This window comes from Cervus canadensis, chromosome 20 (genome assembly GCF_019320065.1).
Source record: "Cervus canadensis isolate Bull #8, Minnesota chromosome 20, ASM1932006v1, whole genome shotgun sequence".
NCBI lineage: Eukaryota > Metazoa > Chordata > Mammalia > Artiodactyla > Cervidae > Cervus > Cervus canadensis.
In genome coordinates this window covers 784729-797858 of record NC_057405.1, presented here as the reverse complement: position 1 = coordinate 797858, position 13130 = coordinate 784729, and positions in this window count along the sequence as shown.

The window sequence follows — 13130 nt, the reverse complement described above, 5'->3', positions numbered from 1 at the left end:
ATTTCACTCCTGGGTACTTATCTGAAAAACACAAAACCATTAATTTGAAAAGATACATTCACCCTTATATTCACTGCAGCTTTATTTACAATAGCCAAGATATGGGAACAACTAAGTATCCATACATAAATGAGTGGATAAAGATGTGAGACATATGTTTACATAGGTATTATACATATATATATGATGGAATTTTACTCAGTCATAAGAAAGAATGAAATCTTGCCATTTGCAGCAGCCTGGAAGGACTTAGAGGTTTTTATGCTGAGCTAAATAAGTCAGACTAAAAAATACCATATGATTTCACTCATATGTAGAATCTAAAAAACAAAACAAATGAACAAACATAACAAAACAGAAAAGAGTCATAGCCGCAGAAAGCAAAGCGGTGGTTGCCAGGGGAGAGGGGCTGAGGGGATGAATGAAATAGGCGAGGGAGATCAAGAGGTACAAACTTCCAGGTGCAAAATAAATGAGTTATGGATATGAAATGTACATATGGGGAATATAGTCAATAAAGATGCAATGCCTTTCTATGGTGATGAAAGTGGTCAAAATACACAAAGAATCTGCCTGCAGTCCACGAGGTGCAGGTTCAGTCCCTGGGTTGGAAAGATCCCCTGGAGAAGGAAATGACCATCTACTTCAGTATCCTTGCCTGGAAAATCTCATGGACAGAGGAGCTTGGCAGGCTACAGTCCATGGGGTCACAAAAGAGTCACAAAGATATGACTCAGCAACTAAACAACAACAGCAACTATTAGCAGCTGGGCTGTTAAATGTGAGAAAGAAGAGGCAAGGGAACGGTGAGAGAGTGTGACTTTGGCCCCTGACTCAAAGTTAGCTTTCAAAACAGCCCAAGTGATGCCCGGACCTACTGACGTCACGATCTTCCAGGCTGGCCGTGGTCGTGAAACTTGAGTAGCTGCATAGATCTAAGAGTACTTCTGCCCTGGGGATCTGTACAAAGGGACGTATCCTAAGTCAAACAGGTCAGAGCCTGAGATATGCTGTGAGAAAAGCAATAAGGAGTGGGGATGAACAGGAGGAAGTGGACTGAAAAATCTAACCTCAGCTGTAGGAGGTCCTCCTACAACAGCATTCATCTGTTAGACGTTGTCAGAGCAAGTTAACTGATCAATCAATAAGGCCAAATGGCGATGGTGGGTTGTGAGCAGACAGGATAATAAAAGGCAAACACTGGTGCCAAAGTTCCAAACTATTCATGGCAAATCCCAGTCAATGGCTAAGGGCGCTGAGAGAAAGATGTCTGGTTTTTCTCACCTTCTATCCTGTGAAGAACTTGCAAAAACTAGGTCAGACCCAGAGCTGCAAAGAAGTTGGTTGGAATTCAGAGCAGTTCCAGTCTTGGGGATATAAAATTCAGGTTGGAGAATTGAGCTGAAACCTCATCCAACAGTTGGGGCCAAGAGAGAAGAGACTGGCAAAAGCTCAGATTGCGACTGACGGCAGGGGACAGCCAGGAGTCTCTGCAGGGCACTTGGTCTGTGCCAGCAAAAATAATTTTGGGCTCACCTACTGCGGCTGTGTTGCTAATGGGCTTCTTGCCCTCTTCGGGATTGACTCAGTTGTCACATGGGTCTGAGTCTGCAAAGCAGTCCTTAGTTGCCCAAGTTACTGGGATCAGAGAGCTCCTCTAACTGCCTTCGTCGCAGATCTGCGTACCTGTTATGAAGGAGATGAAGCCGTGGTTCTGAGCATCAACCGTGGAGACAGGCCTGGGTAGAAAGTCTAGCTTTGCGATTTACTTTGCATGCTTCTTCTCTTCTCCACTAATCAGCTTCTTTAAAATACAGATCATAATTGTACCTACCTTGAAGGATGTTGACAAAAAGACTGGGTTGAGTTCATATATATATGGAGAACTACTAGTACCTTGCTAATGCTAAATGCTAGTTTTACCACTTTGAGTCTTTCTTCCCTCTGCTTAAACTGTCCATCTACCACAGAGTTTAAGAAAAGAGTAAGATGAGATGTCCTACACTCAAAGCTCTTAAAAAGTTTGTCTTTTGGGGCTTCCCCTGGCAGTCTAGTGGTTGTTAAGACTTCACCTTCTAATGCAGAGGGTGTGGATTCAGTCCCTCATTGGGGAGCTAAGATCCCACATGCCTCATGGCCAAAAAAATAAAAAAACATGAAACAGAAGCAATATTGTAACAAATTCAGTAAAGACTTTAAAAACGATATACATCAAAAAAATTCTAAAACAAACTTTATCTTTTAAAATTGTGTGACCATCCAGAGACTCATATTAATTCATTCTTGCTGAAGTTTTTTCTTTGTACTTGGCAGTTCTGGCTGAGTCTGTCTACCACAGCAAAAGGAAAAGAAGAAGCTTATAAGTATGAAGTTATAAATACATTTAGAGGTACTTTCTGGTACCTCCTTCTGGAGGATGATTAGTCAAAAGCAAAACACTTTTGAACCAGATGAACATAATAGCCGTTAGCATACAGGGTGCAGTTAGCCCATGAACAACAGAAATTTGAACTGCATAGGTACCCTAATACTTGATTTTTTTCTCAACAAATACATACTACAGTAGTACATGATCTGAGGTTGGTTAAATCCATGGATGTGAACCACAGATGGGAAGGCCAACTGTAAAGTTACAGGTAGATTTTCAATGAGAGTGGGTACCAACCCCCATGGTGTCCAAGAGTCAACTATAGATCCGTTGATGAGGATACAAAATGGTGTAGCTGCTACGAAAAGAAGTACACAATTTCTTCAAAACATTAAAAATAGAACTACCACATAGTAGAGCAACCTCACCTCTGCATATTTATCAAGAAACTTGAAATCAAGATCTTGAAGAGTTAATAGCACTTTTTTGTTCATTGCAGCACTAGTCACAATAGCCAAGATATGGAAACAGCCCAAATATCCATCTATGGATAAATGGATAAATAAAATGTGATTAAAAAAAAGAAAATGTGATATACACATACAATGAAGTATTAGTCTGTCTTTAAAAAGAAGAAATTCTGCAATATGTGTCAATGTGGATGAAGCTAGAAGACATGTTGTTAAGTGAAATAAGCCAATCACAGAAGGATAAATTCTGCCTTTTTCCACTTATATGAGGTTTCAAGAATAGTTAAACTTATGGAATCAAAGCGTGGGATGGCGGTTGCCAGGAACTGAAGTAAAGGAGAAATGAGAACTTACTAATCGATGGGCATAAAGCTTTCTTAAGCAAGAAAAATAAGTTTTGGAGATCATCTGCCCAACATTGTGCCTATAGTCAACAGTAACGTACACTTAAAAATCTGTTATATGGGTTAAAAATGGGCAGTGTTCAAACATGACAGATTATATACAGTTAGCCCTCCTTGTCTGCAGTTCTGCACCTGTGGATTCAACCCATTTGCCTTTGGTTGAATCTGCAGGTGTGGGGGGCCAACTGTATTACTCCACTTTACCTGAGAGACTCAAGCATCAGCAGATTTGGTATCTGTGGCAGTCCTGAAACCAATGCCCCTTAGATAACAAGGGAACGATCATAATGTTGCTCAATTATTAAGAGGCAAAAAGTGACATAACTTTATGAGGTTTTGTCTCAAGGCTGTTTTCTGAAGATTATATTAAATCTTTCTGCTGTGTTTACCTCTAAAGAGAATTGTATCCTGAGCAGCTGCATTTTATTTTTTTTGTTGTTGTTTTTTAGTTGCTCAACTGTGTCTGACTCTTGCAACCCCATGCATGATAGCCTGTCAGGCTCCTCTGTCCATGGGATTCTCCAGGTAAGAATACTGGAGTGGATTGCCATTTTCTTCTCCAGGGCACCCTCCTGACCCAGGGATCAAACTTGCGTCTCCTGCATTGGCAGGTGGATTCTTTACCACTGAGCCCCCTGGGAAGCTGAGCAGCTATATACAAGTGACCAAATAAAGCAAAATATCTAAGGCTCTCAATAAAAAAGAGTATCTGCTATGTGTCTGGCACTAAATCCTGCGTCAGAAAATCTCTGTCTTTTCTAAATCTCCCTACAGCTTGATAGTCCTACTTTCAAAGCATTTCCAATTAGCCATGTGTTCTCAAAATAAGGCTTTTCAGTGGTCAGCTGTGGCAAAAGACTGCAGCAAGCTTTGTGGGGAATTAAGAGTGGAGAGGACACCAAACTTAGATTTCAGCAGCAATCTGGATGTGTATGACAGTTTAGTTATATAATTTCTGCTCTCTGCCCCACAGCACCTATAGAATGAAAGATGGGTCAGGGAGGACAAAATGAGATGCTGAGGCCTCTTCCCTGGAGAAATATTGAAATTAGTGAAAAACACAAGATGGGATAACTGCTCAGAGCCGTGTCTCTACTCTACTTGCCTGTACATTGTGCACGAAACCCTTAAGATCAGTGACATCTGGACTAATGTCCACATTTGACAGGTGAGGACTTTGAGACTTACGGGGGATAATTGTCTTGCACAGACGATGATGCTAGTTTGGAGTTGATGTTTGGCCACATACCAGGTCAGTGAGGTTTCTTTCTGACTCTCTATCCCACGGTTATTCAGCAAAAAATCATCTTCATAGTCAGTCTGCTGTTTCGGCTTAAGGAGACAGAGGGTTCAGTGAGAAGTTCAGTTGAGCTGGGACAGACACTTCGTATAGATGATTCCAGGGAAAGAAATTCACAGAAATAGAGTGCTGCTGGTTGGAGGCCAGGCAAGTTTGGTTTCTGAATCCCAGCTCCCCAGATGGAATTAGCTTTGGGAACCTCAAGATGAAACCCCCCAAAAATGAGGGTTTTTGAGGACCCCTGTAATATAGAAACCGAAAGACTGGCCACTCTGTCTCCCATTTTGAGTGGGTAATACTTCAAGGTGAACCAGAGCATCCCTTTGAGTCTAAATCCCACTGTGCTCCCTTCCTTCCTCTCTCTCTGGCGTGTTTATAAGTTTGTCTGGTTGCACATGGTCTCTAGCTGCAGTTGCTGGGATTGTCTGTCTTCCTTGTGGCCTGTGGGATCTTGACTCCCTGGCCAGGGATGGAACCTGGGCCCGCTGCTTTGGGAGCTTGGAGCAGTAGCCACTGGGCGGCCAGGGAAGCCCCGGGCTCTTTTTCCTTCACTGGAAACTATGTGGCCTGGCATTAGCATGGCTCTAGCAAATCTCCCTCAAATGTAAGTCACAGAAAGCTTTACCTAGTTCATACTCTTGTGTAAACTTTTCTGTAACTTAACAAAAATTATTTAGCCAATACCATAGGGATGAATGAAGACTACTTACTCCCTGTTTATAAAAGGCAAATTATAGCTATTCAAAATTATAATGCGTGCTCAAATTGTGTGTCTTGTTAATTAAATAGTGGCTAACTGTATCCTTTCTCAGCCAGAGGCTGAAGCAGGCTGGTTTTCCTCAGATGCTTGCTGACACCCACGCCCGTGAGTGCCATCTGCCGCCTCCGTAGGGCCATCACTGCCCTGGGGGGCCGCCTGTGCTCCCCAAGCGGGGGCCGCTGGGTCAAAACCACAGATGCTTCTCTATCTGTTCTCTTATTCCCCAGTGACCCAGGCCTCTTCCCAGGGAAGTGCATCAGACCACGTGCCCCAGTTCTCTCACTCAAGATGATCAACCAGACACTTTCAAGGGTCCCAAACCTCCTCCTTCTGAAAAAAAAATCATAAAGCAAAATAGAACTATGTGGGCGTTAACACAGAGTTGGGTTTTTGTAGATGATCTCATTTAATTCCCCCAGTAAATGAGGGAATTCAACCAATTAAGTGGTTAAATCAGTTTTAGATAATAAGAAATCAGTGATGAGGAGTCACTCTTTGTGCAGGAAAGTATTGTGATTTAAATAGTGCTTAAGAAAAATTACTAAGGCAATAAAACATCAGTTTGCAAAAAAAAAAAAAAAAATCAATTTTCTTGAAAAGACCAGAGGGGGGAGGAATAGCTAAAAAACGATAACAAAAATCAATGGCTCAGCTGGTAAAGAATCTGCCTTCAGTGTAAGAGGGGCTTCCTTTGTGCCTCAGCTGGTAAAGAATCTGCCTGCAGTGTGGGAGACCTGGGTTTGATCCCCAGCCAGGAAGATCCCCTGGAGAAGGGAACAGCAACCCACTCCAGTTCTCTTGCCTGGAGAATTCCATGGACAGAGGAGGAGGACAGGCTGCATTCCATGGAATCACAGAGTCAGACACGACTGTGTGACTGACCTTCAGTGTAAGAGACCTGGGTTCGATCCCTGGTTTGGGAGGATCCCCTGGAGGAGGGCATGGCAACCTACTCCAGTATTCTTGCCTGGAGAATCTCCAGGAACAGAGGAGCCTGACTGGCTACAGTCCACGGGGTCACAGAGTCAGACATGACTGAGAAGCTAAGCACAGCCCAGCCCAAAGGTGAGGTAGTGAACAGGCTTCTCGGGTGGCGCTATGGTAAAGAACCCGCTCGCCAGTGCAGGAGACACAAGAGACGTGGGTTCCATCCCTGGGTCGGGAAGACCCCCTGGAGGAGAGCATGGCAACCCATTCCAGTATTCTTGCCTGGAGAATCTCCATGGACAGAGGAGCCTGGCGGGCTACAGTCCACGGGGTCACAAAGAATCGGACAGACTGAAGCAACTTAGCATGCACAAGACAGTAAAGGCTTTTGAAACCGGGGGAGCGGAGGGCGTAGGAAGCAGGAACGTTCAGGAAAGTGTGAATCAATGACACTCATCGAGACCATTCCTTAGCTTTGTGTGGGTAACTGGAAGGGAGGTTTGTGATACCATGAAGTTATCCAGTGGATATCAGTGAGGGGTGTCGCTCTTCCACGTGCCAGCCATGTTACTGAGAGCAAGAGAAACAAAGCCCTGGCCTCATGGTGTTTATGGAAAAAGTTGGGGAGAGCTGGTTAAGTGATAGAAAGAGGAAAACAAACATTGTCTTCCATGTTGGAGTCAGACCCAGTGTTCAATTGCAAAACGAGAGTTTACCTGTAGAATAAACGAGATCTAGAGGTAGAAGTAACTAAAAGGTCCACACTCACCAACCCTAGTCAGCTTTCTCTGCTCAATGTCTCTTCCAAAACTTGGATGACATTGCTTTCTGTCTCTGAATCCCTGCTCTTCTCTCTATGGTTGTCCTTCCCTTGTAATGGTCCCTCAGCATGCATCTCCCAAAGACCACATTACACTATCCAGCTCGAATACAGTTATACGTGGGAGATACACCTTTCTCTGCCTGCTCACATCCCCCTTGCTTTCACTGCACCCTTAATCCCTCTGAAACTTCTTCAGGTTTTCTTTAGTTCTGCCATTTCTACCGAATGAGGAAGAGGTTTCTTGTTTGTTTGTTTTGTTTTGTTTTTGTTTGTTTCTTTTTTAATAAAAAGCTGATGGTAGAATTGTTTGCTCACCAGGCCAGAGAATCCCATGCCTAAAAACTAACCTGTTTGTCTTTCTCTCACCCCTGACCGAGATCATCTATTTTAATGATGCAAGTCCCCAACACATCCCGATGCCTTAGCTTCCTTTCCTTCCTTCCTTAGGAGGAATATGTTTTTGTCCAAATCAGAAACAAAAGTGTGGAAAAGTTAGGTTGCTTCTCCAGACGGTGAAATGGGTCCTTAAGTAGCTAGTGAAGTGTCTGGCTTTGTATCCACGTACTGAGAAGGAGGATGCAAACACATTTTACCTTTCATGAGATTCCTGTACCCTTAACACTCAGAACCAGATGTATCTACCAAATGAGGGGAGTGAGGGGAATGACAAAAATGGACACTCTGTCCCTGAAAAGTTGGATCCAGGACAAAATCCCCAATCAAATTTTCAGAAGCATTAGAATAAGAGAACATAACTCTTTGAAAATACAACCCCAAAATGTGCGAGCATAAAGTATTTCTCTTTCTTGATGTCTCTTGCTGAACACTAATGTATCAGTTCCCTAAATCTATCCACAAAATAAAAAAAAATAAAATAAACAAATGTTGATAACTCTTCAATTATGAAATTAGGACAAAGCTTAGTTTTAACAATATGATGCTTCCAACCTAAAAACAAAACAAAAAACCTCTATGAGTTCACCTGGGATAAAATGAAGATTCTCGAGAAAAGTACAGATATATTTTTCAGATTGATGAAGAGAAAAGAAAACTAATATTTACAAAATGCTCTATGTTTTAGTCACTGTGCTAGAGATTTTCCCAAAAGCAGAGTTCTTGTAGGGTGAATTAGACACATGACAATCCAAAATGCTAATTTTTAAAAACTCAGAAAAGAGTATCATTTAATAGGCTGCTTTTTTCATGAGTTATTGATTATAAACCTAAAAAGAAATAAAAAGTGATTTGAAGAGGTTGTAGTAGGTGAGATTGCTGGAGTTGAGATTACTGTTGATTTTCAATGCTTTGAGGACATTTCATCAGAATCAGAAATCTTGATTGGAAGCCAAGATTAAATATAAGATTGCATTTACAGAGTCATAGCTTGTCGTTTCTGCCAAACTGAAATATTACTATCAGTTTTCAGTTTATATCTTTGTAGGAAGTAGTAGGCAAAAAAATTAGTCTCGTTTTATATGAAAGGAAGCAGAGCTAAAGAGAAGTTAAATGATTTTCATTTAACTTTCCACCAAATATCAGTAACTGATATCAAATTAAACCTCACTTGCAGCTATAAGAATTTATGCCTTGGATGTTACCATTTCTCAACAATGAAAATGAATTCTTATTAGACCATCTGTGCAGCTTTAGCTCTCAATTACTGAGGATTAACTTGTTAAATACACCCACTACTCTCAACCCCTCCTTTCCAGCTCCTACTCACAGTGTGATCTCTGGAGAAGCCGAAGACTTTGACCTTTGGGAGTAAGAGCGCCTTGCTTTCCAGCAGCAGTGAAATGAGTCCTGGAGGGGCGAGTCTCAGAACTCCATCCGGAAAACAGTCCACTCAGGCAATACAAACTATTCCTGAATAGGTTTCCCTCTCCATGCAGTTATCAGAGAAGAAAATCTGGGAAGGAAGGAAAAGAGAATGGAGGAAAGTAAAACCAAGTGTTTTAAATTTTAGATCAGTTCTTTCAAGCTTTGTTTCCTCTTTGAGGACCACTTCATTATCAGGTCCTCCTGGATTTATCAGAGCAAAGGGCTGGAAGATTTCAGCATGAATTTCATCTGTGAAAGATCAGAAAAAAATCATATATCAAATCTACGTGTGTACGACTTGGGAGCAATATAATCTTGACATGAGTCCTGTCTCTACAGGCAGCTGGAGCTTTGGAGGCTCCCACATCAGGAGATGTGTGCTCGGCCTCGGCTCCTCTCTCCTTTCATTACCTGGGTCTTGGCAGTCGCATGACTTTTTGGAGCCTTGATGTCCTTCCTCTTTAGTACAATATATATATATGTCTTCACTTGTACACAGGGCCACTGTTAATGTCTCATGACTAAGGAGATCAAACCAGTCAATCCTAAAGGAAATCAACCCTGAATATTCATTGGAAGGACTGATGCTGAAGCTGAAACTCCAATACTGTGGCCATTGATGCAAAGAGCTGACTCGTTGGAAAAGACCCTGATGCTGGGAAAGATTGAAGGCAGGAGGAGAAGGGAACGACAGAGGATGAGATGGCTGGATGGCATCATTGACTCAGTGGATGTGAGTTTGAGCAAACTCAAGAGATGGTGAAGGACAGGGATGCCTGGCATGCTGCAGTCCATGGGGTCTCAGAGTCGACTGAACAACAAAACCAATGGACATGCAGATATATCTGCACTGCTTTGACATAGCTAGAACACAACTACATTTCCCAGGATTCCCTTCTCTGCATAGTTCTGGATTAGTCTGTGTTGCAAGAGGCATTAGGAAGGATGTAGAAGGATTAGAAGGATGTGAAGCAGGAGCCACCTTTTCTTTCTCTAGCTGGAAGCTCGGTGCAGAACAAGAGGCAGCGTTCCATCTCACAGTGTTGCTTGAATGCAGGGCCCCCTGGAGGAGGTGGGGCAGCAGCTGGGTCACAGTGCCCACGTGGCTCATGGCCCTGCTGGCTCCTTCTTAGCTTCTCTGAGTCCTGGCCAGGAACTCATTAAACTCCATGATACAGAGCCCCAGCACCACCACAAGACACCCCACCATCAAGGTTTAAAAAGGCACCAAAATATGGTCCCCCTCCTTAGATAATCCAATTTAATTGATATTTGTTGAAGGGGAAAGCACAGTGTTATTTTTTAAAAGCCCTTCAAGTGATTCCAATGTGTAGCCAGGGTTGGAAAACCCCAGTGGACTGGAATACCAGCCTATTGTGCACATAAAAAGAAACTTGGAATTTGCATCATACCTTTTACTTTCTGCTACTGCCAATATTCATTTAGTCACCAGATGTTATGGGGATGCCAGAAGAACATTTCTTAAATTTCAGGCCCCAGGATCATGGTTATTTCCTTTGCCTTTGATCTGGCCACCCTAATTTCTCCAAAATGTTGACAGCTCCTAACTTCTCTCCCTGCCACCGCTTTTTATTTCTCAAATCCATTCAGTGTACAACACCAGGAGTGATTTTTCTAACACAATTAAGATCATACAGTGTTCTGAACTATAGTTGCACATATCGACCTATAAAATAAATAGATAACATATAAATGCAAAATAAAAATGCTAGATGAAAAAGCAAATATTATAATAAAAATATATATAGTCTGATTCCATTTTAAGATCACAAGAGACAAAACCAAATGTGTATTTATTTTTTAAATAAATTTCTTATTAAAGAAAGACATGGAGAAAAGTGTTCAAATCAAAATCATATAAGCTGAAGTATTTTCACAAAGTAAATGTAGCAAGCACTCAAGTTAAGAAATGAAATATTACCAGTATCTCAAAAGTATCTGCTTGTCCCCCATGCCAACCAGCCATTCTTCTCTTATTTCGGATGTAGCCAACTATCTGATTTCAAATATCAGAGTTCCTGTTTTAAATATTATGTTAACAGTCATATAGTATATATTCTTTTAGATATGGCTGCAACAACATTACTTTTGTGAAATTCATCCATGCCACAATAGGTAGCAGTGGTTTGTTCTTATTCATTGCTATATAGTACTCCACATGTGAATATTCTAATATATTCATCCATTTTACTAATGGCCATTTGCAGCTTTTCCCACTGTGGGAAATAACATTGCTATGAACATTCTTGAACATGTATTTTAGGGTACTGAGGTATGCATTTTTCTTGGGATATTTCCAGAAGTGGACTGGCTGTGTCATGGGTATGCCAATGTTCAGTTTTAGTAGAAACAGTCAAATAGTTCTCCAAAATTATTGTACTAGATTATTCTCCCAGCAGGGGTAGAGTTCCAGTTACACCATCATTGCCGATCGTTTTTCTCACTCTTTAATTCTAACCCTTTGGAAGACTGAGGAGTGCTATCTTTGCTTTTGTTTCATTTTTCTGGTTTCCTTTCAGAGTAGAATTGATTTTTGGCTCAGACGGTAAAGAAGCTGCCAGCAAAGCAGGAGACCCAGGTTCAACCCTGGGTGGGGAAGATCCCCTAGAGAAAGGAGTGACTACCCGCTCCAGTATTCTTCCTGGTGAGACCCATGGACAGAGGAGCCCGACGGGCTACAGTTCATAGGGTCACACAGAGTCAGACAAGAGTGAGCAGCTAGCACTTTCACTTTTCACGATTGATTTACAATATTGTGTTGGTTTCAGGTGTATAGCAAAGTGATTCAGTTACACATATACATATTTTTATGATTTTCACTTCCCTGATAACTAACAAGAATGAGCACCTTCTGTATGTCCATTAACGGTTTGGATATACAGTTGAGTCTTGAATAATACAAGGGTGGGGATGCCCTACCCCACAGTCAAAACTCCACATGTAACTTTACAGCCGCCCCCCATATCCTTGATTCCACAGCCACAGATTCAAACCGCTATGGATTCTGTAGCACTGTAGTATTTACTCTTGGAAAAAATCCACGTGCAAGTGAACGTGTGCAGCTCAAAACCTTGTTCACGGGTCAACTGTGCTCTTTTGTGGCATGCCTTCAAATTGCCTTTGCTTAAAATTGATTTACCACAAATAGGTCATTTTCTGGATTCTATTTTGTTGATTCATTCGTATACCCTTTAGTCAACCCCACATTCTACTTCTTTGCCTTCCTGTATAGAATCAGATTGTTGATTTTTACACACACACACACATTAGAATATTATCCAGCCATTCAAAAGAAGGATATCTTGCCATTTATCAGCCTTGAGGGCATTGTGTAGGTAAGATAAGTCAGACAGACAAAGACAAATACTGTATGATATCACTTAAGTGTGAAATCTAAAGAAGCCTAACTTGTGAAAGCAGAGAGTAGAATGGTGGTCACTAAGGACTATAGCATGGGGGAATTAGAGAGGTGTTATTTAAGGGTACAGACTTACAACTAGTAGATAAATAAGTTCTGGAGAGCTAAAGCACGGTGGTTATAAACAACAATGTGAGCTAAGTCGCTTCTGTGGTGTTCAACTCTTTGTGATCCTATGGACTATAGCCCTCCAGGCTCCTCTGTCCATGGGATTCTCCAGCAAGAATACTGGAGTGGGTTGCCGTTTCCTCCTCCAAGGGATCTTCTAGACTGAGGGACTGAACCTATGTTTCTTATGTCTCCTGCATTGGCAGGCGTGTTCTTTACCTCTAGCGCCAGCTGGGAAGCCCGTAAGCAACCCTACTGTATGGTAAACTTAATAGTTGCTAAGAGACTAGTTCTTAATTGTTCTCACCACACACACACAGAAAAAGATACTTGTGTAACATGATAGAGGAATTAGATAAAGCTAGAGTGGCAATCATATTGCAGTGTGTAAGTGTATCAAGCCTTCAGTTGTACATCTTAAACTAAATGTTATATGTCAATTATATCTCCATACCTACCTACATACAAAAACAAACAAAAATATATGAACTGGAAAAAAGGGGGGGAAATTCCCCTTACAGCCTCCAAAAGAAAGCAGCAGTGAATTAGGAAGCAACAACAGTTGTCTGTGAAAATTGATATTTTCAGCAGCACCATTTCAGTTTATTCAAGAAGCTGTCTTATTTTCTTCAGACAGAGAGACAAGGCTGGTCTCCACAGAAAAGGAGGAGAAAGGTAGTTCCATGTTAAGGAATCTTACTCAGCCTTTG